The sequence below is a fragment of the Chrysemys picta genome, chromosome 4 (assembly GCF_011386835.1).
Source record: "Chrysemys picta bellii isolate R12L10 chromosome 4, ASM1138683v2, whole genome shotgun sequence".
Classification (NCBI taxonomy): domain Eukaryota; kingdom Metazoa; phylum Chordata; order Testudines; family Emydidae; genus Chrysemys; species Chrysemys picta.
This window is the reverse complement of record NC_088794.1, coordinates 132,284,052-132,312,016: the sequence shown is the minus strand read 5'-3', so window position 1 is coordinate 132,312,016 and position 27,965 is coordinate 132,284,052. Positions and strand designations below refer to the sequence as shown.

The 27,965-nt window shown below is 40.9% G+C and overlaps 1 protein-coding gene across 11 annotated transcripts in view; it reads left to right on the top strand.

Moving 5' to 3' along the window:
• BEGAIN (brain enriched guanylate kinase associated) overlaps nt 1–27,965 on the top strand; it is a 479,190-nt gene that overhangs the window by 262,006 nt on the left and 189,219 nt on the right. The gene's annotated exons all lie outside the window — the stretch shown is intronic.

The window sequence follows — 27,965 nt, the reverse complement described above, 5'->3', positions numbered from 1 at the left end:
ATCAATAAGACATTTACGTGGACAACATTTAAATTCTATAGTTGTATATAGAGATTCATATGATTCTAAGGCCAGAAGGAACCGTTGTAATCATCTAGTCTGACCTCCAGTATAACACAGGCCACAGAACTTCTCCAAAACAAATTCCTAGAGCAGAATCTTTTAGAAAAACATCCAATGTTGATTTTAAAATTGTCAGTGACAGAGAATCCACCATGCGCCTTGGTGAATTGTACCAGTGGTTAATTATCCTCATTGTTAAAAATGTGAGCCTTCTTTCCAGTCTGAATTGATCTAGCTTGAATTTCAAGCCACTGGATCATGTTATACCTTTCTCTGCTAGACTGAAGAGCCCATCATCAAATATTTGTTCCCCTATAAGATACTTATAGACTGTAATCAAGTCCGGCGTGCCATCACCCAGACAAAAATAAATAAATCACAAAACACCAGGCCTAGATGGCATCCCAGCTAAGGTTTTTAAAGCTGGTGGAACAATGCTCCAGCACAAACTTTACGAACTCCTCGACAAAATCTGGATCTGCCTGACTTTCTTCCACATGACTTTAAGAATGCCAACACTTTTACAATATTCGAGAAAGGGGACAAATCTTTGTGCGGGAACTACAGAGGTATTGCCATTCTCTCCATCGCAGGGAAGATCCTTGCCTGGATCCTACTAAACCGCCTCCTCCCCTTTGCTGAGGAACTCCTCCTCGAATCAATGTGGCTTCAGGCCATCCCGAGGCACAATTGACATGATCTTCATGGCACAACAGATTCAGAAGAAGTGCAGAGAGCAACACCAGGAACTGTTCATGGCATTCATCAATCTAACCAAGGCCTTTGACTCTATCAATCGTGATGTCCTATGGAAGATGCTGTATAAGTTTGGCTGTCCACAGAAATTCATTTCCATCATCAGACTACTCCATGATGGGATGACTGCCACCATTCTGTGCAATGGCTCAGAGACCGAACCATTCATTATTTGCACTCGTGTCAAACAGGGCTGTGTCACTGCTCCAACATCCTTCTCCCTTTACCTTGCCGTGATCCTGATTCTCATCCATGACCGCCTTCCTGATGGAATCGTGATTGATTATCTGAGGAGTTGACCATCCATACATCTCCAACGTCTCCAAACAAAATCTAAGATCACGAGAATTGGCATCGTTGACCTTCAGTATGCAGATGACTGCGTCATTCTCGCACACACAGAGGCTGACCTGCAAAGCACCCTAAATCTTTTTGCTGATGCCTATCACAGCCTGGGTCTCTCTCTCAACATCAGGAAAACCAAGGTACTCTACCAGCCCTCACCTGCACAAACTACTCTTTGTACTCCACAAATCACCATCAGCGGAGAATCCCTGGAAAATGAGTCTGTTTTTGAAGATTTGGACACAAATCTGACATCAAGAATTATAACATTAAAAAAAAAAAAAAACAGTAGGAGAACACTTCAATCTCCCTGGACATTCAATAACAGACTTTAAGAGTGGCAATTCTTCAATAACAAAAACAGACTCCAATGAGGAACTGCAGAGCTGTAATTAATTTGCAAACTGGACACCATCAAATTAGGCCTGAATAAAGACTGGGAGTGGATAGATCACTACAAAAAACTAATTTCCCCCTGCTGATACTCACACCGTCTTGTTAACTGTTTGAAATGGGCCACCTTGATTACATTGGCCTCATTAGCATTACAAAAAGTGATGTCCACCCCTTCTTGTCAACTGTTGAGAATAGCCCACTTCCATCTTAATTGAATTGGCTCATTAGCACTGACCCCCCAGTTGGTAAGGCGACTCCCATCTTTTCATATGCTGTGTATTTATACCTTTCTACTGTATTTTCCACTCCATGCATCTGATGAAGTGGGTTTTAGCCCACGAAAGCTTATGCCCAAATAAATTTGTTAGTCTCTAAGGTGCCACAAGGACTCCTCGTTGTTTTTTCTTAAAAAGTCATCAACCCAACAAACTGGGAGGACTCGGAACAGAACATGGTGGCGCCACACCATACACCAACCCACAGCTCACTTTGAGGAGAACAGACGTGCACATGAGACAGAAGTGACAAAGGAGGAAAGAAAGGGCACAACAGTCCAGCCAACTACTAGGTCTCCTCCAAGATTACACCTGTCACTTCTGTGAGAAAATCTGCAGGGCACAGATTGGGCTCCTCAGCCACTTAAAACCCACCAATGAACCCCCTTGGCAGACATCATCCTCACATCGAGGGATAGCCGAAGAATCAAGTCACCCCTTAACCGTCACTTTGTTAAACTAAATAGATTGAGCTCCTCGAGTCTGTGACTATAAGATTTCTAATCCTTAATCATGTAAGTGGTGATAGGTAGTTACATGGCGTTATCCTTTCTCTCTAACATCATGGCCTCTTTCCTATCATATTATTTTGGTGGTAAATTGCTGAGAGTTTTGCTCCTCTCTGTTTCATCTCTCAGAGGTGACCATAGGGCTCTTGGTAATTTCTAGCTTTATTGTCAAAACACGGATGATCAACATATGCAGGATTGTGGCTTCTGTAAAAAGGAAATGGCTGATTCCCTTCACAATATAGGAAGTGACACCACCTTTCCAATTTTGTTAAAATTGGCATCTTTGTTTTCTTCTTAAGACAATGAATTTGATGCACAATGCCTCAGCCTTTGATATGGTATTATGGTCTCTTCATCTGCCTATCCATGCATACTGTACAATATTATCTTGCATGGTCGTGTGATATCACACAAGAGCCATATGTCAAAATCATCAAATTTGGGTGCTTAAAGTTATGCCCCTGAACTTAGGTCACTGGGATCAGGCCACACTCAATGCTTCTGAAGATTGTTAAGTGCAGAGTCAGAAAATTTTGGCTTTGTATTTTAAGTCAACACCAACTTTTTTTCCTCTAATCTAGTGCTTTCCCCATACTACTCCCTGTGAAACTGCCAATATGGTATGGCTAATACCCAATGAAGTACTAATGAATAGTTTTCCACATATCTTATGCATTCACAATATAGTCTCGTGACCTCAGGTGTATACAGTTAACTTTATACACAAGGGCTTATGGCAGGAGGTCCTACAGCACAGTACCATAAGTTATAGGCACTTACCACTACTTTTGGTCATAAAAGTAATGACTCCTGCTCTATAACCTGTCAGTGACTCATTTGCTAGTTATGAAATCAAACCTGTGACGGATTGTTTTATGTTACTATTTAACTGAACAGGTTAAATAAACTCCCCCTGCCACCCGGCCTTGCACTTCTAAGCATGACTCAAATATGGAGCACTAGATCTTCTCCTATTGCTTTGTCTGTGATAATGGTGACATAAGTACTGGTGCTGCCATGCAGCCTATGTGCAATTCCATCTTTTGAGGAATAGAGTTAAATCAATTCCCAGAATCAGCTCCTTTGCCCATTGTCAAGAAGTGTGTAACCATCATGCATTGCAGGAGAGACCAATGTAAAGTTTTTAGAGCAGCAGATGTGGCCGAGTTTTACAAAGAAACAAGATAAACAGATTGTGTTTTGAGAGTTCTCCTTGGCTGCTCTAAAACCTCTCTGTTTACTAATGGACCCTGTGTCTACCTGACTACAATGCAAAAAGCTGAAGTATTCACAATAAGTTGTATATGGTCAATTATAGTTTCTCTGGCTGTCAGATAAAAACTAGATCAACAGCTATTCTAAAATGCATAGATAGCTACAAGCCAGAACACAGCACAATGGGCAATTTCCTGAAGTTTTCTGTCTAAGCTGCTTGGCAAGGGAAAATTGGGGTTTTGACTTAACTAAATTTTTCCACAAAAAAAGAGGTCTGCTTTTTGGCTTTGAGATGAAAATTTTCCCATTTTTGGTTCTTCACTGAAAAGTCAAATTTGTCCCACAGGGGGGAAAAACAAAAACATTTTCCTACTAAGTCTACTGTTTAGCTCCAGAGGGAGCTCCACTTAGTAAAGGGAAAATCTTGCACTAGATTGAATGATACCAAGCCCTTACAATGCACATTGACTTCAGTAGCTCCCAACATCTGCTTCACAGGAAAGCAATGTAATGAGAACCTATGTTTGGTTGGATTCTACTGCTATTTTGTTAGTGATATTTCGCCCACCTCTTGCTGACAAGCATTTCCCAATGGTGCAGTTTGCCTTTGGCTGAGACGGTGCATATACAAAGAAACGGTACTTTTACAGCAAAATAAGTGCTACTGGCCTGTGTACCTGACTGTTGTCAGACATGACTGCAAACTGAAGATATGCAATGTTGTTGTAACCACGTACCCACCTGGTCTCTCTGCAAACTGAAGAGACAGCTAACCAAAGGAAGATAGGAAGGAGGGATGGAATAGCAAATACGATGAATCGTTGGTTTTTGATACTGATCAGTATTCTCCAGCTCAGATTTTCCTTTTTTGTGTAAAAAACTTCCGGTATAACTTATGAGAGAGAACAGTTTTTAAAGATGTCACTACCCACTTTCAGTGCATATTCAGTGACTGTGAGTTAACATCTTGTCCTGCTATGGTATGGCCTTTTGGTATATACAAGCAGATGGATTGCAGTGTGCAATGAATCTCTTGGGATCAGATGGAATCATTACAACAATAACTTACCCTTGCCTGCATAGTGAAAACCTCTGAGTGGTGCCAGAGGTGGCACATATCTTGTTTAGAGTGCAAGGGAAATCCCCAAAGGCAAAGCTTGCTCTGTTGTGCCATTCGTATGAAGTATTGACTTTTTTTGTCCAACTCATTCTCTGGCAATTAGAATGTTAACAATTCTAGTCAGTGTCCTACTGAATGCAATTAACAGAAATATAGAAGCAATACCTTACCATTCGTCCGTGAGCAAAATAAAGGTTTACTTCCAAAACTGAATCCATCACAACAGGCATTTGTGGAGAATCAGGGAGAGAGAGATTGATACTCCCGTTCTTTCAGCAACAGTTGGATTTTAAGTAATCCATCTTCTCTGTAGTCTGAAACGTCAAGGCCTCAGTGCTGTGTAGATTTCAGAATTGTATAGGAAACGTTAGTCTTGAAACGCTAATGCTCAATGAAGCATTGACAGTTCAAGAGCAGAAGCCTTGAGGAGTTAGACTAGAGACTGGAGTGATTATATAAAGTGTGGATAATTCTGACACCAACCATGCACCCTACCTTCCCTCCCCCACTCCCCAAAACCTTGTTGCATTATTATTACAGCATAGGAATCATGGGGATGTAGTCTTTGGATGGCTTGGTATGAGGGGGGGGGGGAGAGAACAGGATAGAGACCATTTTGTTTTTTAAAAGAATGCTTTTTATATTAAGTTCTATCAGAAGGGGATGGAATAGCCACAGCCAAGCTCAGGTATTCGTTTCAGCAAGCATCCTTTTGCTTAGGAGCTCTGAATTGACACAGTCTTGATTCTAAAGGACCTTGCTTAAGGATTAGAGTTCACAGATAAAAACCTAACAAGACTGAGGTCAATGAATGCAAGTGGCCATGACTTTGAAGAACTTTAACTGATAACGCCACACGCTAAAAAGGAAGGAAATAAGCACACTGAGTTTATAATTGATATATTTAAGGTTTGCCATGTTTTACAATGTACCTTAAGACACTGTTTAAATACTTCCATATTTAACGTGGTTTAAGTTACAAGCCAAGTTTATGGAGGAAAGCTTTCAGTATTAAAATAATGGTTCTGTTGCTGTCATTATGATTGCTGTGTCGGTCCTTAAAATAAAATCGTATACATGTCAAAAACAAAAAAAAATACTGAGGTCAATAGGACTTTTGCAGGGCTAGGATTACATCCCAGGTTTATCGTCCCCTAGCTGTGCTTGCATATGTTTTCAGCCCATTCTTATTTTCTTGGGTTTAATCGGTCAAGCAAAAAAACTCCATAACCAGTCTCGTTGGTGTCTCTGTGGACAGCTGGTAATGGTGTCTCCACAAGAACAGAAAGCAGAAGTAAAGGAGGAAAGATGCACAAGCTGAAATTTACCATTTCCTCTTTGTCTTGATGGGTAACTACAATACTATATTTCTATCACTTTGCAATGCTATGAACAGCTACATTCCCTCTCCCCACACACATGCAATTCCCAAATAGTATCTCCCAGCACTGTTGGCCTCTCCTGTGCTTCTAGATCCAGAGTTTAATTAGTCTTCACAAATGAGCTAGCTGACAAATTTCTGTTTGCAAGTCTTTTGCAAACGGTTCCTGATTTCTGAGACTGCATTACTTATTTGCAAGAGTTTGCTAAACAGTTTATTTAAACAAATGTCAGACTATGCAGTGTTCATGAACTGGGTGGTTTTTGATGTTCAACATTGGAGGTGTGAGATTAGTCCCTAACGTCTCATGGTAAGCTCTCCCTGACTGGCTGGTTGCAGCTTTTTAAATGAGAATACTGAACAAATAAATTAGAGTCTTGTTCAAACACATACTCTTTTATTCCCCTGAGAATAAAGACACTCACCCAAAAAATAGCTATTCCTGATATTTGTACTCACAAAAACTCATAGGGTGAACACGATCCAACTGAATATCCTTTCAGAATTCATACTAGTGCCTACAAACCTTTACTTTTGCAGAAGACAGCCAACTTTCTTTGCAGCAGAAACTCACACGGTGTACTAGACACAGCCTATTTCTGGAGCTCCAAAGCTGAATCATAGTAGGGCAACAAGAAGCTGTTGGGATGACTGAGCAGAAACAAAACATAGCAACAAGCAGCAAGACATGCTCAGCATTAGATAATCTTTATGAACACAAATCAAAAACAAGGGATCATAAGCAAGCAGTCTGGATAAAGGTCCTTTCTTCCCCAGGTAATCGTCTCTTTCTACCACTCTAGCAGCAAAATTCTTATAGCCCTTTCCCTGGACAACTAGGCCAGGAAAGAAGTTAACCCACTGCATACTTGGAACTGTTTTTAAAAGAGAGAAATTTGAGAATCATTATGCTACAAAAAAAAATAAAAAGCCTCAAAAAGTCCCTGCTCATTGGGGATTTAAATGAAATGGTGATTAGATAACAGAGACTGTACTGAAACTTCCCCCAAGTGTCTGTATTTAGCTGTGGAACTCTAATGGGGATTAGAGTCTTCAGTTGTATTGCACACACGACTCTTATTCACATTTTGTTATGTTAAAATCTGGTCTCTTTCACTGTCTTTTTGTGGCAAATGTAAGCCATACCAATGAGGTATACCAGTTATACCAATGAGGTACTTGGCCCAGTATAGTTGTGTGGTTAATTAAAAATACAATTAAAAGAGAAGAAGCAATGAGAATTAGAGCCAAACTAAAATTACTTTACACCTCACATTAAGTCAAATTGTGCTAGCAAAACCCATGCAGTTCCCATTAATTTCATTTCCCATTGACATTGTTGACTTCATAGAGAGCTGTTGGGAGCAGAATTTAGCCTGCTGTTTTTACTCTGAGTTACCCTGTAGTATATTTGATACAAATCCCCATTTTGCCCCAACAAATTTCCCATTCAGCTCACCTTTCTATGTTGTCGGGGTCACTTAAGGATTGAACTGTTCAAGATGAAGGACTGCATCCCTGGAACTCCCAGGACTCTATATTGACAACCAAAGAGAACAAGCTGTTAGTCATTGTAACAGGAAATGAGAACCACCTGGGTTGGGGGTTGTTTATTTTATTTTAAAAATGAGGGGTGGATTTATTCCCTCTACTAGTCATTGGTGGCCTAAGTGTAGGCACTGAGAAGAAGGGATTACCCTTGTAGGAAGTGACATAGAGGAAGGAGCCTTTGGCTTTCACATACAGGGCTTTCTTACTCTTTCAGATAGAGTACAACTATAAACAGTATTTGGCCTATAGTTAAGTTTTTATTTAAGAAGAAGTTTTTTACCCTCTGAGCTGAGGAAGTTTATGTTTGTTTAATTAATGTCTTGTGTTGATAAACTATCTTTTTAAGCATTGCAATAACCCAGGAGTATTTAATTCCCAAACTGTATGTGCTGTAACCAGTGTTAGAGGTACTACAGGCTCTAGCTGGTATTTTAGCAGCGATATTGCCCTGTCAATTGTCTAGTGACAACTTGGGTCTCCCCCACTCCCCCCCCTTTTTTAATTCCCCTTTTTCAGTATTTTTTACTTCTCTGAAAGGAAATCAATCTCTGCAACTTTGGGGAAATGTTACAGGGGACATGAGCCTCACTGGCATAGCTGGGCTGGGCTGGTGGGAGATGGAGGATATTCTGACCCCAAATGAAATCACTCTAGAAACTGAAGAAGAATCTATTAAAGAGAGAACAGACATACAAAGTGGGGGTGGGGGAAAAGAGTAGAAGCAGAAGCAGATGATGCTGATATCAGCAAAAAAAGCAAAGCTGAGGAAGGAAATAAAGTAAAATGTTATAATTTTATAATTCTCTAACCAAAGAAATAAGATTAAGTGATGTTAACGCTGTGAAAGTAGCTGCCTGGATTTTAAAAAAAGCACGGGGTTTATTGTAAGAGCTGGGAGGCTGCAAGATGGTGATCTTTTAGTTCAGTGGTTCTCAAACTGTGGATTGGGATTCCAAAGTGGGTCGGGACCCCAATTTAATGGGGTCACCAGGGCTGGCTTAGACTTGCTGGTGCCTGGGGCTGAAGCCTGAGCCCTATCACACGGCATAGGCGCCGACTCCGTAGGTGCTCCGGGGCTGGAGCACCCACAGTGAAAAATTTGTGGGTGCTCTGCACCCACTGGCAGCCAAGCTCCCCCCCTCACCTCACCTGCCTCTATCCCCGAAGCGCACCGCATCCCCGCTCCTCGGCCTACCTCCCAGCGTTTCCCACCCGGCTGCTGCCAAACAGCTGTTTGGTGGCTTAAGCACGTTCTGGGAGGAAGAATAGGGAGGAGGCGGAGCCGAGGCGGGGATTTGGGGAAGGGGTTGGAATAGGGGCAGGGAGGGGGCAGAGTTGGGGTGGGGACTTTGGGGAACGGGGGAGTGGGGGTGGGGCTGGGGATAGAGTGGGGCTCAAGCACCCATGGGGAAGAGGGGAAGTTGGCACCTATGTCACACGGGGCTGAAGCCAAAGTCTGAGGGCTTCAGGGCTCAGGTTACAGGTCCCCTGCTTGGGGCTGAAGCCCTTGGACTTTGCTCTCCCCTCCCCACCCCCACAGCCCAGGGTAGTGGGGCTTGGGCTTTGGCCCCCACACTCAGGGCAATGGGGCTCGGGCAAGCTCAGGCTTTGGTCCCCCTTCCTGGGGTCATGTAGTAATTTTTGTTGTCAGAAGGGGGTTGCGGTGCAATGAAGTTTGAGAACCCCTGTTTTAGTTGAATGTAAAAACAAAGAGCAAGCTGACAAACTGCTAAAAAGTAAAATGTTATGGAAAGTTAAAATAAGTTGCCAGCTACCAAACTACTTGACTGAACTATAGGGGGTAATATGTAGAGTGCCATTAGAGCTGACCAATGATGAGAGAACTAAAAAGCACAGGAGAAGATAAAGTGTTAGTTTAGTAGAAAGAGACTAATTAGTAAATGAGGAAGAGAAAGCAAGCCATCAACAGCTGCACTGAGGACATTAAAGGGAGGGACTGTACCCGAGAAAATACCATTAAAGTTTCACATACTCAGAACCAAGCCACATATCCCCCTCTCCCTTAAGGTCTTATAAGTGCCAACAGTATGGGCATGTAGCAGCTGTTTGTAAAGGGAAAACAAGATGTGGTAAATATGGCGGAGAACATTCCTATGAAAATTGCGTAGAAGGGATAGAAGTCAAATGTAGAAATGCAGTGGTAACCACAGTCGGGTAAGTAGAGGATGTATTGTGGCAAAACAAGCTAAAGAGATACAAAAGAAAAAAAATTGTTAACAACATGTCTTATGCGGAAGCTGTAAGGAGACTCTCAAAGCATCAGTTGGAGAAGGAGATACAATCAGCAAAGGACAAGGGGAACTGCCAGCGTAGCTTCATTCTATAAAGAATATGATAAACACTGCAGAAAGAATAGGTGATCTGCTAGTCACAAAAAAGAAAGGTTTATTGCATTTTTGAGAGAAGTGTTAAATTGTACATTATAAACTGGGAAACAAAGCAAAAAAATTGAAATTATAACAAATGTAGCAGAAAATTACTTGTATATGAGCAGTTTGTCAATGGACCGTACTCAAGCAATTTTGAATGAAGTTTATGGTGAAATATGACTGGTATGGGGATCTCAATCTGGAGTTGGAATGTACACAGTCTGATAGCACGTGGTCAAAAACTAAAAGAAAATATCCTGGCAATGAAAACTAAATCAGATGTACTTACATCCTGGAAATAAGGTTGGTTGAAAAGCTCACTTTTAAAATTCCAGGGTATATTGCCTTTAGGCAAGACTAAAAACTCGGATGAGGAAGCAGCATTTGTACTTTCATAAGAGAAAGATTAAACTACATAGTCGTAGAGAATGAAGAAGTAAGCCTAGAATATAATGCTGTTAGGGATTTATAATATCTATAACCCACATGGGAATTTAGGAAGTTCGGAGCTACAAGAAATAGTGAAAAATACTAAAAGACCATATATTATTATGCAGCAACCTAAACAGTCATAATAAATTGTGCGGAAGACAGACAACTGATTAAAATGGTGCATGTTTAGAGAAGTTCATTGATGAAAACAATCTACTCATTTTAAATGATGGCACCGCAACTAGATTTTATGCAGCAGATGGTAGCTTTCTGTGCTTAGTCCTGGGAATTATAACAAGTAAATGCGACTGGGAAATATATAAAGAATATAAATTGCTTTTCAAGGGCGAGGTAAGATTGAAGGTAAGGGAAAATTGCCCACCTGGAATTTTAAGAAAGCTAACAGGGAGCTATTTACAAGTAAATGTACTGAACAGGAGAAAAATCATTGTGTGAGTGATGACATAGAGAATTCCAGTGACAATGTAACAAAGGGATTAATAGCAGCAGCTACTGTAGCTAAATACTGAAGAATCCAAAACTAAAAATTCACTTCCATGTGGAATGAGGAGTGAAAAATGGCAATTAAAGAAAGGAACCAAGTCTATAAAAAAGTATATGAATTGTAAAGACCTAATGAACTATAACCAAAGTAAGGGAATAGCACAAAGAAATATTAAAAAAAAAAAGCAAAGAAAGCGAGTACAGTAACTCTTCACTTAATGTTGTATTTATGTTCCTGAAAAATGCGACTTTAAGCAAAATGATGTTAAGCTAATCCAATTTCCCCATAAGAATTAATGTAAATGAGGGCGTTAGGTTCCAGGGAAATTTTTTTCACTAGACAAAATACTATATATATATATATACACACACACAATATATATATAAGTTTTAAACAAATAATTTAATACTGGTACACAATGATGATGATTGTGAAGCTTAGTTGAGTTGGAGGAGTCAGAGGGTGGGATATTTCCCTTACTGCTAAATGATGAACTAGCAATTGGCTGAGCCCTCAAGGGTTAACTCTCTCACTCTACAAGGCAGCAGGAATGGAGGGAGATATGCGCATTCCCCTTTAAGTACACTGCCTTGTTAATTAGATCAGCTTGCTGAGACCGCAGCCTCTGCAAGCTCCCTCCGTCCTGAGCCCTAGTGTGTCCCCCCTGCACTATGGAAGATGGGGTAAGTGGGATGCAGGAGCAGGGGGGGAGGACACCCAGACATTAGCCCCCATCTCCCTCCCTTCCCCCCTGCACAGCAAGCAGGAGTCTCAGGGAGCAGCTCCAAGGCAGAGGGCAGGAGCAGCACATGGCAGTGGGGGGAGGTACAGCTAAACTGCAGGCAGCTGCTGCACAGGAAACTTAGGGGAGCGGGGAGCTGATAGGGGGGCTGCTGGTCCACCCTGGTTCTAAGCCCCCACCAGCTAGCTGCAACGGGCTGCTCTTCCTGCAAGCAGTAGACAAAGCAGGCAGCTGCCAAACGACTTAGAAGGGAGCATTGCACAACTTTAAATGAGCATGTTCCCTAATTGATCAGCAACGAAACAATGTTAACCGGGATGACTTTAAGTGAGGAGTTACTGTAGGAGGAAGTACTGTGAGTGCATAAACAGAGACATCAAGACATCCAAAATATACAGGCAAATAGGAAGAATGAACGGAATTCAGACTAAGAATGACCACATCCCAGGTCCTATTGGGATTGACAACATAGTTAGAAGTTCTGATAATGTGAAAGCAGAAGTTTGGCAAAAACTTTCCGAGGAATGTGTAATGATGAAAACCAAAGTGAAGTTTTCCACTAGATTAAAAGACAACTCATTGAAGAGAATCATGATCTATTACGTAGCTTGGGAAAACATGAAGATACTATACCGAATTAATGGTTTTGTATGCGAGAACTTGAGAAAGATATTGATATCAGCAAGAATACATCCCCATGTAAAGATAATATATGTAACAGAATGTTTAAATCTCACTCTGACAGCAGTTTGAGGGTTATCTTGGAATTATTTAACACTATATGGGGAAAAGGAGTGATACCAGTAGAGTGGAAACATGCAGTAGTAATTCCATTACAAAAACCAGGCAAACTATCCACAAAAATGGATGCCTATAGACCAATTGCCCTTATGTCCTGCTTGGGTAAAATTATGGAGAGAATGGTGAATGAAAGAGGTCTGATCATTTGGAAAACAATGGTGTTATAGATAAGGTGCAGAGTGGTTTTAGGAGAGGAAGATGCATCATTGATCACACTACTAAATTAGAAGCTGAAATACAAAGAAGTATGAGGCACAAGGGTTTCATGGCAGCTGTCTTTCTAGATATTGAACAGGCATGTGACATGCTATGGAGGGAAGGCTTATTGTACAATGTAGGTGCACAAGGGCTAAGGGGAAGAATGTCTGGAAGGAATCCAGAATTTTTGAGTGAAAGGACCATGCAGGTTGGAAAAGTCATGTCTCTCTCTCTCTCTCTCTCTCTCTCTCTATATATATATATATATGTATATATATATATATTTAAAATGGTACACCACAGGGAAGTATTATCAGCTCAACCTTATTTAAAATTATAATAAATGATCTCCTAAATCAAATAAGTGCTGGGATAGGTGTCACACTGTTCGCAGATGATTTTGCTCTGTGGGTTAGGCGTAGGAATATTGAGGTGGCCGAAGAGAGAATCAACAAAGCATTACAAAAGACCCCTGACTGGGGAAATGCATGGGGAAATCCATTACTAAAACCAAAGGACTGATCTTTACAAAAAAGAAAGCAACAAAGGAACGTAAACTGTATCTGTATAGAATAATAGATATAGTTAAAACGGGTTATATTTGATACTAAATTACTTTGGAAAGATCATATAAACTATGTTAAAGATAAATGTACAGAAAGGATTAACCTGCTTAAAAGTCTTGGTGGGACTTGGGGACAAATAAGAAAATACTGCTGGTGGTATACACAGCTTTAATCAGACCAGTTATTAACTATGGCTGCCAAGCTTTTGGGTCAGCATCAAAATCAGAAATAAAGAAGTATGTTTAATACAAGCCCAGGCACTACAAATTGTGTGTGGTGCATTTATGACAACACCTGTATGTGCACTACTGATAGCTTCTAGTGAAATGCCAGTTACACTATGAATGAAGTTACTGGACCTACCTTTTTAGGTAAAAGTTAACGGGAATTACAATGCTGAAAGTATCAAACAAATTCATGAGGATTGTTGGGAATTTTATAGGTGAACTATAGCACACAATGTTAGAACTCCACATGCCATTCAAGTTAAAGTGGATGCAGGAGTTGAAAGACAAGGCAAAGCTGAATGAAGTCAAAACACTTCTAATCATGGGGAAAATAGTTATGGATGGAAAGTTGCATGTCTAAACGTGGATTTAGATTTATTTTATAAACTTTGGGGTAAAAAAAGAGACAATCGGTATTAAAAACGGAGTGTACCAGTTTATAGCTAAAAAGTTGAGCCAGTCTTGTCAAATATATACAGACAGGTTGAAAAAAGAAAAACTAAAAACAGGAAGAGCAGGGAAGGCATATTGTATACCAAAATTGGGAATTAGTATATAAAAAGAATATCTGATTATGTAGCTAACATGACAGCCGAACTAGTAGCAATAATGCTAGCATTAAATTGGATCTGGGATGTACACCCAGCAGCAGTCGTCATTTTTTCTGATTTGATCTCAGGGCTTATGGTGATAAAAAAGGGTTTCTCAGTATGTAGAAGTGATTTAATCAAAGAAGTTATATTTCTAATAACAGACAGTGCAGTTGGGGATATATGTAGCATTAGCTTGGATCCCAGCGCATACTGGGATAACAGGGAACAAAATGGCAGACAAAGCAGCAAAAAATGGTGTAAGAAATGCAAGGATTGACATAGACGTGCCCTTGAGTAAACAGGAATTCAAAAACCTGGTACAGAAAAATGTAAAAGAGGAATGACCAAAAAAATGGATTTATGCAAAAAGATTTTTTTGAATTGTGCCTAGAGTTGAGGATTACGACATACTTCAGGGCCTGGATAACATTAATTAGGTGCTTTTGTTTGGTGTACTAACTGACCACTGTGGCATAAACAAAAATATTTTGCCAATAAAAAGACACAAAGACAGACTATATGCACTCTGTAAGGTGGAAGAAATAATTGATCACCTTTTATGGGTATGCAAGAGCTTTGATAAAGAAAGGGGAAAGATTTTTGAGAAATTCAAATGTCAAGATAAAAAAATTACATTATGTGATTTAGTAAAAATATTGGGGAAATGGAGTATTATTAAAAAGATGCTGTTACTTTACCTGAAAGAACAGGGCAGAAGGAGAGGACCTAAACTGCTAAGTATTGAGGAATTATAGTTGGTGGAGGTTATAGACTATTCAGTCAAGTCTGCTTTGCCATAAAAAAAGAAAAGGAAATGTTACAGACAAATGGTGTGCTGCTGGGAAGAAAGTTTTAGTTCTCACTTTGCAAAACAGCTAATGTTCCTCACCCATAAAAGGGAATCAAACAAAAAAAAATACCTATAGCTGAGTCATTATTTAATAACATAATAATTAATTAGAGATCATGACAACTAGACAATAAGTATTTTCCACTCTAATTGGACTTCTAGTAGCAGAAAGAAAGCTATTGGTCAACTGTACTGGTGACTTGGCTATTTCAGTACAATAGATCAGTGCTTTGCTCTATGCATTTCTCAAAACTATGAATCCATTATAGTGGTAATAAATGTTACTGTGTGTCCTTTTAGCTGTAATGGAATTTTACAAAGGTATACGTGTGTTGCATGTGACAAGAAGACAGAGCTATCAAGCAGTCAGCTTTTAAATCCTTTCTTTCTGTTGAGAAGCAATTGTTAGCTGCTTCATTGCTGATTATTCTTTTAATCTTGCTTTATGGGAAAGCTTTGTTGTGATATGTAGCTCAGACTGGTTCTAGAAATATACAATTTTCCATTTCATATCAGACATCAGTCCATGAATTCTGGTATCCTACAGTGGAAAGAATATGACACCTCAGAGGAAAGCAAATCCTTCCCATAATAAGATGGCCTTCATTAGGGAACAGGACATCAGACTGGGTTTTATTCTGGGCTTCCTCCACTGACTTGCCATGTAACTCTGATTTCAACTGGAATTAGATTCAACTGGATTAGATTTAAAAATCTGGGCCCTAACCTCTCTGCCTCAGTTTCTCCATTTATAAAATAGGGATAAAAAATTGTGCAAAGTGCTTTGAGATCTTCACATAAAAAGTGCAATGTGGGTGCCTATTGTATAAGATACCCAATAAAGCTGCAATTCCTGATCTATTTGGGGATCAGCCTATTCCCTAAATCACAGTTTGATTACCCTTATTTTATCACACAAAGTAATTTGTTATTGAATCCATTGTGAATACCTTCCTGAAAAGCAAACCAAAATATCTGGCTCTATGGTTTCCTAGTAGTATTCTGATTCTGACTTTCATACTAAATGGTTCTGTCTTGTTTGGGGGTCTGTTTAAAACACTTGTGATATAGCCTGTAATCGTCAATACTGTACCTCTGTTTTTAAACTGTATAGTAGAAAAGGAAGTTGAGATGGATGTGGAGATGCAATGTAATTATTTAAGAACACTGAGATGTAATAATTTTAGGAACATTGTACGTGACCTGGTCAGTGAGATGAAGTTATTATATATTGGGTTATAAGACTTTTCTATGTGACTGTATTGTTCTAGTTTAATAAGGGGCTGCAGGAATAACAGCCAGAGAAGCAATGCAATAATGATTGATAAGCAAACTCCCACCAAATATTGGGAAGGCCATTACAGGGCAATGGCATGCTTCCAGGCCCTAGGCCGAAATGACTTAGCTGTTCTGCTAATGCTGGGAATGAAGAGATCAAAAGAACACTGAACAGTTAAAAAAACATTTTCGAAGGAGGTGGTGGTCACTTGTCAGAAACTGCCTAGTTTTTCATTTGCAGTCCCCTAAAAAATTTCCAGTGGAAGTATAGACACCTTTGGAAATCTAAGACAGCGGTTCTCAAACTTTAGCAACCCGAGGATCCCCATTTTGATTTAAAAATTTTCACAGACCCCCAAGAGCCCTGCTGGGAGGGAAGGGAAGGAGTTGATCAGCAGGGCTGGTGGCCCCAGACATGATTCCGCCCCCTCCCTCAAGCATGCCCCATCCCCTCTCCTTCCTCCCCCTCCTTCCCAGTGCCTCCTGCATGCTGCTGAACAGCTGTTCCCCAGTGTGCAGGAGGTGCTGGGAGGGAGGGGAAAGAGTCGAGGGAGGGAGGGGGAGGAGTTGATCAGCGAACCCCTGGTTGAGAAATCCTGATCTAAGACATAGTCTGTTGACCCCTGGTGGTCTGCGGACTACAGGCTGAAAACCACTGGTATAGGATGACAGTCTGACTTGGAGGGAGTCTAAAGAAGTTGGGCCTTCCTAAATCCAGGGAATGATAAACCTTAGGGAAAGGCTGGCATATGTATAAACTGGCTTATTGTTTTTAAGATGTTTTCTCTTACATGCTTTTGTTCTAAATAAATAATACTTGGCTTTAAGAAATCTCTCTGGTTTCTGGATACCACTGTCATTGCTCCCAGAGGGAACAGAACTGCAGGTTCTGCGCCGGAGACAAACCTGCTAAGAAAATTACAGTTAGTACCAGAGTTCTGCAGCCCCAGGCGCTGTCTGAGAGTGAGAGAACTGGAGCGACAGGGTGTGTGGGGGGGTCAGATCAGAGGTGTAGATATCCTGGTAACGGTGACAGAAGTACACAGAAATATTGCAGAGGGAAGTTTAGAACATTTAAAATTTTTTTTCAGCAGTATTCATTGGGGAAACTGGTTATTTGGGTGTGATGGAGCTAATAATGCCCCAGTAGACAGCGACACTGAGATGCTGTGCATTATCTCTAGAAGGCTTAAGTGCTTAGTGCAGGGTACAGAACCCCTTCTGCCACCAAGGGACTCCTAGAAGAGCAGAGGCTGCAGGTGTTCTCCGGATAGACAGTCAGTACAGAGCAGAGATAATCGGCCTCATTGCGGCTAATTCTGATTAGCACCAAAGAAACAGGATATGGGGATCCCTGCACATACTGCGTGCTGCTGCTACTGCCAGTCCTGGACTCCCAGCAATGCATGCATAATTAATTAAGGAGGCTGTAACTCAGACTTCATTGATTCTGTTGTGGAAGAGGATTTTAAGTGGCAATGAAGAGGGGCTCCAATCAAGTGAGTGTTTAAAGAACTGTTAAGCAGCTGGCCAACTTCATTCTTAATGTAACTCATCATTGTCGTCTTCTTGCGACGCTAATTTATTTCCTCTCTTAATGCTCTGTGCTAACTACAAACAGAGTTACCAACACTTGCAATATTTAGATGTTTTTCTTAAAGCCTCAGCTGCTGGAATCAAGAGAGTACGTGAGAATCTTAGCTTTCATTAAAAAGAAGTATATTTCGATCCATCATTACTGTAGAGAAAAGCTTGAAAACATTAAGTGAATGCTCCCTAAAGGCTCAGAAAGCAGAAGGCAAACATAATCTGAAATGTATAATTTTTTAAAATCTCATGATTATTAAGACAATCTCATTATTTTGCGGGGGCTAACTCCTGATTTTTGAATGCATGCGGTTAGCAAAAATGTACAACTGAGGTAACCACTGGGTTTTAAGTATAATGGATCTGAATGAACAGCTACTTCCTCACTTTTGGAAGAAACACACTTTGAAGATGATGATGGTTTCCATGAACAGGAATTAGACTGAAGATTCTTTTGCTGTTGTTCTCACGAAGGTAAAATACAATATTATGTAAAAAGCAACAGAGGGTCCTGTGGCACCTTTGAGACTAACAGAAGTATTGGGAGCATAAGCTTTCGTGGGTAAGAACCTCACTTCTTCCTTGCATCTGAAGAAGTGAGGTTCTTACCCACGAAAGCTTATGCTCCCAATACTTCTGTTAGTCTCAAAGGTGCCACAGGACCCTCTGTTGCTTTTTACAGATTCAGACTAACACGGCTACCCCTCTGATACTTTACAATATTATGTGCACTTTGGAGCTGCTTTTTACTGAGAACCTGAAGTCAAGGTCAAAGTAGTGGGTCTTTGAATATAACCTTGGAAACGCTTACTCAAGTGCACATTGCTTATTATTAAGAGTAGCCAAATTGAAACTAACAAACATGTAGGAACAGTGTGCACTAGTAAATATTGGCATATGCCCAGGGCCGGCTCCAGGCACCAGCTTAACAAGCAGGTGCTTGGGGCGGCCAAGGGAGAGGGGCGGCATGTGCAGCAATACAAGGGTGGCAGGTCCCTCACTCCCTCTAGGAGCAAAGGACCTGCCGACGCCGCTCATGGCTTTTTTTTTTTTTTTTTGCTTGGGGCAGCAGAAATGCTGGAGCCGGCCCTGCATATGCCTGTTCTGGATTGTACACAGGAAACAGAGAATTTATCCATGCACATTTTGTGGTACCAACTTTTGATGATTTAGCCCTTTATTTTATTAACAGGAAATTATTTAGCTTCCCTATTTTGAAGCTTTGGGTAAAATCATAGCTTGATGACAACTTACGTGGACAAAATAGAGTGCATTATTTTACCAAGAACTAGACTTCTAAATTTCTGACAATGAAGAATGCCAACAATTGTCTTTAGTTATAAATAACTTGTTTCTGTGAATGTCTGGTTTATTAATAGCTTGCCCAGGTCTGATTTGAAATATAGTTTGATAAATTTTCAAAACTTCAAAGCCTCACACATGATAATTTATTTAACTAAACTACTTAGTATACAGGTAGCAATTTCTTCAAAGCAACAGCTTGTTTAAAATTCAATCTGCATAAGTTATTAATTTGACCTGATTTGTAATATCTTGCTATAAAAGGTGTTTTTTTTGAACATTTCAAAGAATCATGCTTAATCACTTTGTTTTTTAACAAGCAGTCATGTTACCATTTTCTTTTCTATAGTCACATGAAAATGCATCTTTCCTTTATGCACTTTGCTTTTATGGGATCTCTATTTGCTATCATTTCAAGTAAATTGTTTCAAGAATGCTGGATGGAAGCCGAGCAGCAGTTTCTCCTTTATAGGATTTTATATTCAGGCTGTTGATCAAATAGAGCAACATTTTATGCCCTCTTTTCCTTCTGAATTGCCTACATGTTTAATTGGGTAGTTTTTAAATTATTTATTTATTGTTACATTGTGCCTTGATGTACATTGCCTACAGGTTGCAATTACTAATTCCCAATGGGAATCCCTTTTAATCGCTGTAAGGAGTGGGAGATAAGGACAAATTATTGAAAAGCAAATGTCTGTTTTCACTACTTTATAAAAGCTCAGCCATTTTTATGTGAAATGTTCTGCTTTTCCCCTTTCCCACTCAGGCCAAAATTTTCAAAAGCGATGAGTGATTTTAGATATCCCAATATTTGAGCACCTATCTTCAGACACACTAAAGGGACCTGATTTTCAGAGGATAGATGTGTGCTCAGCACTTTGCGAAAATAACACCTTTAATGTGTCTCGAGCTGAGCACCCAAAAATTGAAGCAACCACAATCACTGGTTACTTTTTAAAAACCTTGGCCTTATTATTTTATGGGGGTTTGCCCATTTGGCACAAGTAGTGTTCCTGGAAAACATATTGCAGTGTTTATAATTTCAACAAACTTCAGCTTTTCAACAATCGAATCAATAGCTATTTTAGCTGTTGTTTGTTCTTAATGTGTTTTTAGCAGGATTTATGCTAGTTGGCCAAAAAATAAGAAGAGAAGTTGATAATAGAGTATTGATTTAACATTAGGTGTAATGGCCTATTGATTTAACCTTATTCTGCCCCACTGGAAATGCCATGGCTGTCTACTCTAAGATTCCTCTCTATTGTCGCAAATAATATTTAGTAGTGTAATCTTTCTCAATGGCTTTGAAATAGCCATCCCTTACCTTTTCTGCCTTACCTATCTCTATTAGATTAAAACAACCTGCCATGCTTAGAATAACTTCCACTCTGAACTGAAATATTTTGTTTCTTAGGCTTGGTCTACACTAAACCCCCAAATCGAACTAAGGTACGCAACTTCAGCTACGTTAATAACGTAGCTGAAGTTCGAAGTACCTTAGTTCGAACTTACCTCGGTCCACACGCGGCAGGCAGGCTCCCCCGTCGACTCCGCGGTACTCCTCTCGCCGAGCTGGAGTACCGCAGTCGACGGCGAGCACTTCCGGGTTCGACTTATCGTGTCCAGACAAGACGCGATAAGTCGAACCCAGAAGTTCGATTGCCAGCCGCCGAACTAGCAGCTGGGTATAGACGTACCCTTATTTAACTGAAGATGCCTCTTGGCCTGTTCAAATGCATACTGTTATTACAGTTATCCCACAATATAAAAGTCACATGGTTACAAAATGTGGGGGAAGTAGATGCTATAACTGATACTGATACTTGTGTTAAAAAGCAAACATGCTGTAGCCTATCAGTAGTTCTGACTAAATAAGTTTTCTTGTATTCCATGCTGGCCGAGGGAGTTCAGTGCAGACAACAGCAATGAACTCTAAACAACTCATATATATTGATGATGTCTGAATAAGTGCCTTAAGGAAGCTGAAGGCTCCTCCTGTTCTGAGAAGATGACTCTCCAGGAGATGGGGCTACAGTTGTTAGATGTAGACAAGCTGTGGTGACAGGGGATATGATCATTAGAAATTCTGATTGCTGGGCATATAATGTTCATGAGAACCTATTCAGTAACTTGCCTATGATGTGTAAACTGGTAGAGCTCACAAGACTTCTAGAGTGTGCTATGGATGAAGCAGTGGCCATGGAAATATATAGAAGAGAAGTCCTGGAAGCAGAGTTTAGATTACTAGAGCAAAGCTATCTTTTTAGGGCACCTGTGGCAGCTTTCTTTGAAATATCTCCAGTTCCACGCATAGGCCCAGCTAGACAAGGGAAACTCCATGGGTATCAATGTGTAGGTGAGAAGATTGGGTATAGAGAAAGGCTTTAAATGATGATGTGGAAAAAGAAAGAAAGTGGCAATATTTGAAGAAGGCACAGAGCTGTTTAGGTTAGTGAAGACTAGAGAAGACGATGAGAAGCTTCAAAGGGAACTAACAAAGTTAGGTAAAAGGGAGCAAAACGGCAGATGAAACTCAATGTTTACAAATGCAAAGTAACGTTTTGGAAAGAATAATTTCAGCTGTGCTCTAAATTAATTGAAAAAAAAAATGCAGGGAATAGACCAGAATATCTTTGTGGACAGCTCAATGGAAACCACTGCACTCCACATGGTGGGGTGGTCAGAAAAGTAGAGAACATGTTACTTAGTACGTATAACGATTAGGAGGGAAAATATTCAGACAATATTCTATAAATCAGTGGTTCACCCTCATCTAGAATATCTGGTGTATGGGCACATGGGTTTCCAGGCAGCCCTCACACCCTGGCCACCACTGAGCAGCTCACCCAGAACTACTGGAAGTAATGAGCTAGCAGAAATCTGACCCTCTTCCCGAGGTATCACCCATGACGATCCTGATTGGGATGATGACCGGCTCCACTGATTGGCCTAACCATATTATTTAAGCCAGAAGGAAGCACAGAAAGTTGTCTGAATGACTGAGAAAGTTCCTGACTGTCTGCTGCACAGGACCAGAGTCTTGCTTGATCCGTGGTTCCTGATTCTGTGCTCTGACCCCTGGCTTGGACTCTGCCTCTGACCATTACATCAAATTGCCCACATCCCAGACTTGACACTGGGTATGTTTTGGCCACCTTATTTCATAAACGGCAGTGCAGAAATAGGATTCCAATATGGGCAATGAAACCTAATAAAAGTTTGGAAAGACTTCTGTTTGGGGAGAGACTGACAAGGTTGAAACTGTTTAGGTTAGAGGAAAAATCAGAGTGGTATAGAAAACAAGGAATGGTTTAGAGCTGGTAAATAAGGTGCTCCATTTTAGCCTCTTATAATACAAGAATAATGAAATCTTCAATTAGGCAATAAATTTAAAACCGATAAAAGGAAATTTTACTCAGTGTGTAATTTCCCCGTGGAACTCTCTGCCACAAGATAGCACGGAGACCAATGAGATTAGTAGGATTCAGAACACAATTGGGCATTTATTTGGAGGATGACAATATCCACAGTTATGGTAGATAGACTAAAATGTTTGTTTAGAAGGAATGTAAACCCTCAAGCCATAAGCCAACTGCGGACTGACAAGTTAAGAAGAAACTTTCCTCATGGAAAAGTTCTTCCATACATTCACTACAGCATTTCTTGTACTTTCCTCTGACACATCTAGTATAGGCCATGCTGGGAGACGGGTTTAGATGGTGTGATTCAGCATGGCATGGATCTTTTAAACAAAAGATAAACACTTGCATCCAAGAGTTTTAAAAGATCCATTGATCTGGACCTGCTGATTTTAAAATGACTCACTTTAGTAGCTTCTGTTTAACATGCTGAAGCCATACTAATGGAACAAAAAGAGTGTTATCACCATATGATATAGACAACAAATATTTATTGAACATGTTTGCCTTTTCTATATTTTTATTGATTATTCTACAATTTCCATCTAGTAATGGACCAATATCATTGTCAGGATTCTTTTTGTTCCCAATATATTTAAAAAAAAAAAATTCTAATAGCCTTTAAATCTGCTCCGCCTAGATTTCTCCTCATGTCCCTTTACTTCCTTTACCAATTTTCTACAACTCCTAACTTCTGATTTGTATTCATTACTAACAACTTCCCCTTTCTTCCATTTGTTACATTTAAAACAATTTTTTTTACAGCTACCTTCACTTCCCCTACAAACCAGGTTGGTCTTTTAACCAGTACAGTCTTCTTCTATTGTGGGACTGTGGCTTTTGGGACATCTAATAAAGTGTTCTTAAATGATTCCCAATCATCATTCACATTTTTCTAATTAAATTCTCCCTCCCAGCTGATTTGGCTCAATTGTTTTCAACTTTGTGAAATTGACCCTATTAAAGTACCAAATATGTATATTATTATTACATATTACTTTATACTAATAGCAAGTGAGATGTTGGGAGCCAGCACTACTCCTCCCTAGGAGTATGTTTGTTTGAATGTGTGACTGCATAGGGATGGCTAAATCATGTCCATCCCTCCAGGAAGTGGCCTGGAAGGAAAAAGTTCCTATGTACTGGTGGTGAAATCCAGGCTCTACAACAGCCAATGGTAAAGCTCCTTTTCACACCTGGGGAGGGCCCTATATTTGTAGGGTGAAATCCTGGCCCCACTGAGGTCAAAGGATCAGGATATGTTCCAGCCATACATATATTTGTATGTATAATAGTTGCAATCAGCATTGACTGCCATAAGCCTTTTTTCTGGCTTACTCGTGGAAAATTGGAAAGCCTTTTTTCCTTTTACTGTTTTAGGTCTGTTGTTTCCATTTATTTCTCTCCCTTACTTTTAACCTTCACCTGAAACTTTTTGTCTTGCTGGATTCGTTATCTTGTCATGTTGGTGACAACTCTGATCTCCCCAGTGCTGCGCCTCAGTGCCTCACACACCTATTGTTAAAATGAACGAACAATGGCTTTCACAGCTGAACTAAATTCTGACTTGGGCTTCAGCTCTATGTTCCTGGGTTTGGACACCAGCAAAAGAATGTAATGTAAATATAGTCGTGTATTACAAGGTTGCATATCTGTTTTACTTATTTATTGTCTGCAGCCTGCATTTCCTGCTTTAGAAGGCTGATTCATTTGTCAGTGAGTTTTTCGGCATTGAACTTCAGTTTGATCCTTTGTAGCTTTGATACAAATTGTTCAGCAAATTAATGGGCTTTGTTTATTTTTGTGCAGAAGCAAACCAATTATATTTCACTGTTCGAGATTCTGGGCTTGATTCTTATTTACACTAAGGATCCTTACATGCCTCTGGTATTGCAAAGGGGCCTTCAATGTACTTTGTACCCAAATTAAGGTCCCTTTACCCTGCTGGAGTAGTGTAAAAGGAGGCTTAGTGAATCTATCTAAAATATTTGTACGACATTCCTGCCTCACAATCTTTAAAAGTATTTATCCTCTTTACTCCCCTGGAAGGTAGGTAAGTACTGTTATCCCCATTTTACAAGTGGGGAACTGAGACAGAGAGAGACTAGATGACTTCCCCAAGGTCACATAGGAAATCTGTGGCAGAGCAGGGAATTGAAACCAGGTGGAGCAGGGATATGAACTACTGGACCATCATTCCTCTTTGAATCTTGCCTCTTATTATTTTTACAATAGTTTAACTGAAGGTATGTCTACACTGCACACCACTGGTGGGTACGTATAGCTACATCCCACAGTGAAAAGCAATCTGTGCCAACACTATGGTCTGTAGCCATACACATCAGTGAAAGACTGGCAGTTGGGAGACAGCGGGTGTCATAACTATAAAGGGAAGGGGGTAACAGCTATCCTGTGTACAGTACTATAAAATCCCTCCTGGTCAGAGACTCCAAAATCCTTTTCCCTGTAAAGGGTTAAGAAGCTCAGGTAACCTGGCTGGCATCTGACCCAAAGGACCAATAAGGGGACAAGATACTTTCAAATCTTGAGGTGGGGGAAGGCTTTTGTTTGTGCTCTTTGTTTGGGACTTTGTTCGCTCTTGGGACTGAGAGGGACCAGACATCAATCCAGGTTCTCCATATCTTTCTAAACAAGTCTCTCCTATTTCAAACTTGTAAGTAAATAGCCAGGCAAGGCGTCTTAGTTTTACTTTGTTTTCTCAACTTGTAAATGTACCTTTTACTAGAGTGTTTATCTTGGTTTGCTGTACTTTGAACCTAAGACTAGAGGGGAGTCCTCTGAGCTCTTTAAGTTTGATTACCCTGTAAAGTTATTTTCCATACTGATTTTAAAGAGATGATTTTTACCTTTTTCTTTAATTAAAAGCCTTCTTTTTAAGAACCCGATTGATTTTTTCCTTGTTTTTAGATCCAAGGGGGTTGGATCTGTATTCACCAGGAGCTGGTGGGAGGAAGGAAGGGAATGGTTAATTTCTCCTTGTTTTAAGATCCAAGGGGTTTGGATCTGTATTCACCAGGGAATTGGTGAAAGGTTTCTCAAGGCTACCCAGGGAAGGGAATTAGCATTTTGGGAGTGGTGGCAGCGGACCAGAGCTAAGCTGGTAGTTAAGCTTAGAAGTTTTCATGCAGGCCCCTACATTTGTACCCTAAAGTTCAAAGTGGGGATCCAGCCTTGACAGCAGGGAAAGGCTCTGGCAGCAGGGAGCTGACACTGACACTACGCAGTGCAGACAGGGGAGACACTGTTTGGGTGGCCTGGTCCCCACTAAGTCCCCACTTCAGACTAAGGTACGCAAATTCAGCTACGTTAATAACTAAGCTGAATTTGAAGTACCTTAGTCCGAACTTACTGCGGGTCCAGACGCGGCACGGAGGCCCCCCCGTCGATGCCGCGTACTCCTCTCGCCGAGCTGGAGTACCGGCGTCGACAGCGAGCACTTCCGGGATCGATCCCAGAACATCAATTGCCTACCGCCGGACCCTCCGGTAAGTGAAGACGTACCCGGTGTGTAGAAAGCCATGTAGGATATGTCCTTCACGGTGTTCAGGTGTATCTTTACTTGCCCAAGCACTGCCTCGCTGTCTATGCTGCTGTTTAGAACTGTGCTAGGGGAGCAGGCAATGTATGTAATCTACACACTGCTGTAAGGAGGGTGCAGCGTAGATGTATCCTGAGATTGGGGCACCATTGTGCAAGATGCTTTAGAAAGCTATAGTAAGAGATTGCAAACTATTTGGGGCAGGTAAACATAACAGAAAGAAGGCAGGAGAGAGGGGGTATCCCATCTTACAGATGGGGAACTGCGGTACAGAGGAAGGCCTCGACCAGCAAACACTTAACTTCAATGAGACCTCCCATGTGAGTAAAGTTAAGCAAATGCATAAGTGTTGGCAGGACCGATCATGCAGGAGAACTGGGGCAGATCCAAGAACTGAACCCAGATTCTTGAATCTCCATGCACTGCCTTAGCCACAGGACCATCCTCTGATTCTTCCTCCAATTTGGGTTCTCCAAAAAAGAAAGGAGGTTTCTAATGTAACATTCCTTGATTTCACCTTTAACTGAAAGCAAGTGAGTGGTACAAAAGATAAACAATGTTACTTAATATTGATTAGTTTACTAGCTTCCCTGTCAAACATTGCCTATTCCCCAAACCTGCACATTGTGCTGGGATCTTGGGAACAAGTTATCCCTGTTCTTCTGTGCGCATCTATTGTCTTGATGCCCAGAGTCAGTCTCCTGGTGATGCTGAATACAGTACAGCTCTAAAGATACTCACCACCCCTCCAAATAAAAGCAGCTGTGTTGTCCAAGTTAAGTGTCTGACCCTGCACCACTGAAGTCAATGGCAGTAGGTCAGGGCCTGTTCTGAAAATATCCAGGTATGTTCACATTAATGCCCTTAAATTTCTAGAGGTGCAATATCATTGTGGAAAGGCCCTATGGAATTTAATAGGAAGCAATAACCACTCTATTGGTCTTTTTAGAAGTATCCTACAGAATGTAGGAGAGATTGCCTTGTTGTCAAATTGTATAAGATGGTCCAAAAAGCCAAGAGCCCATCCTCAACTAAATTCAATAGGAATTGAGAGTAGTTTCTATGAAAACATTGAATTGCTATCCAACAATATTTAATAGAGATAAAACCATTTTCTAGGATCTAACCTAATTTCATGTCTCTCCTCGGTCAAATCTACCTTTGGGAAACCTGGGCTCAATTCGCCACAGACTTCCTGTGTGACCTTGGGCCAGTCACTTAGCCTTTCAGTGTCTCAGTTCCCCATTGTAAAATAGGCACTGCAGATCTGAATGTCTGCACAGATACTGAGCAGGTGCTCAGAAGTGTGCAGATACCCATCCTCATCTCCTCTGTGACTCCATCCTACCAGCTGCTATATTGCACTTAGGGCCCCAGCACATGCTGACAGGAAAGGAAGTGACTCTACAATGTGTTGGCAGAGGGGACAGGTTCCTTCCTATCTGAGTAGCAATGGAGGAGATCATATGGGCCACACTGAAGCCATCACCCAGAGAGCAACCCCCTGTTGACAACTCCAATAAGAGAGCTCACAGGATTGAGCCAAAGTGGAGCCCATCCTCAGTAGGCAGCGAGGAGCAGGTAGCTGTGGGGGGAAATCAATTCCAGTGACACCACACCCTCTCCCTTCCTTACAAACAAACAACTTCAGGGAGTGCACTCCCGTCCCTCTGACTCACCACAAAAGGAGCGATAATGGGATTATGGCAGAACCTGCTGCAATTTCAGGAGGAGGGAAGGAGGGTTAGGATACAAAGGCCCGCTTGGGGGTGAGGGGTGATGGACGTCATGCAAAGCAACTCCCAGAATCCTTCCCTTCCAATGGTTTTGCAGCTCCTATACCTGCAGCAAGTGGAGATCCTCTCACCCCACATTCCATGCCAAAGCTGGCACACATCA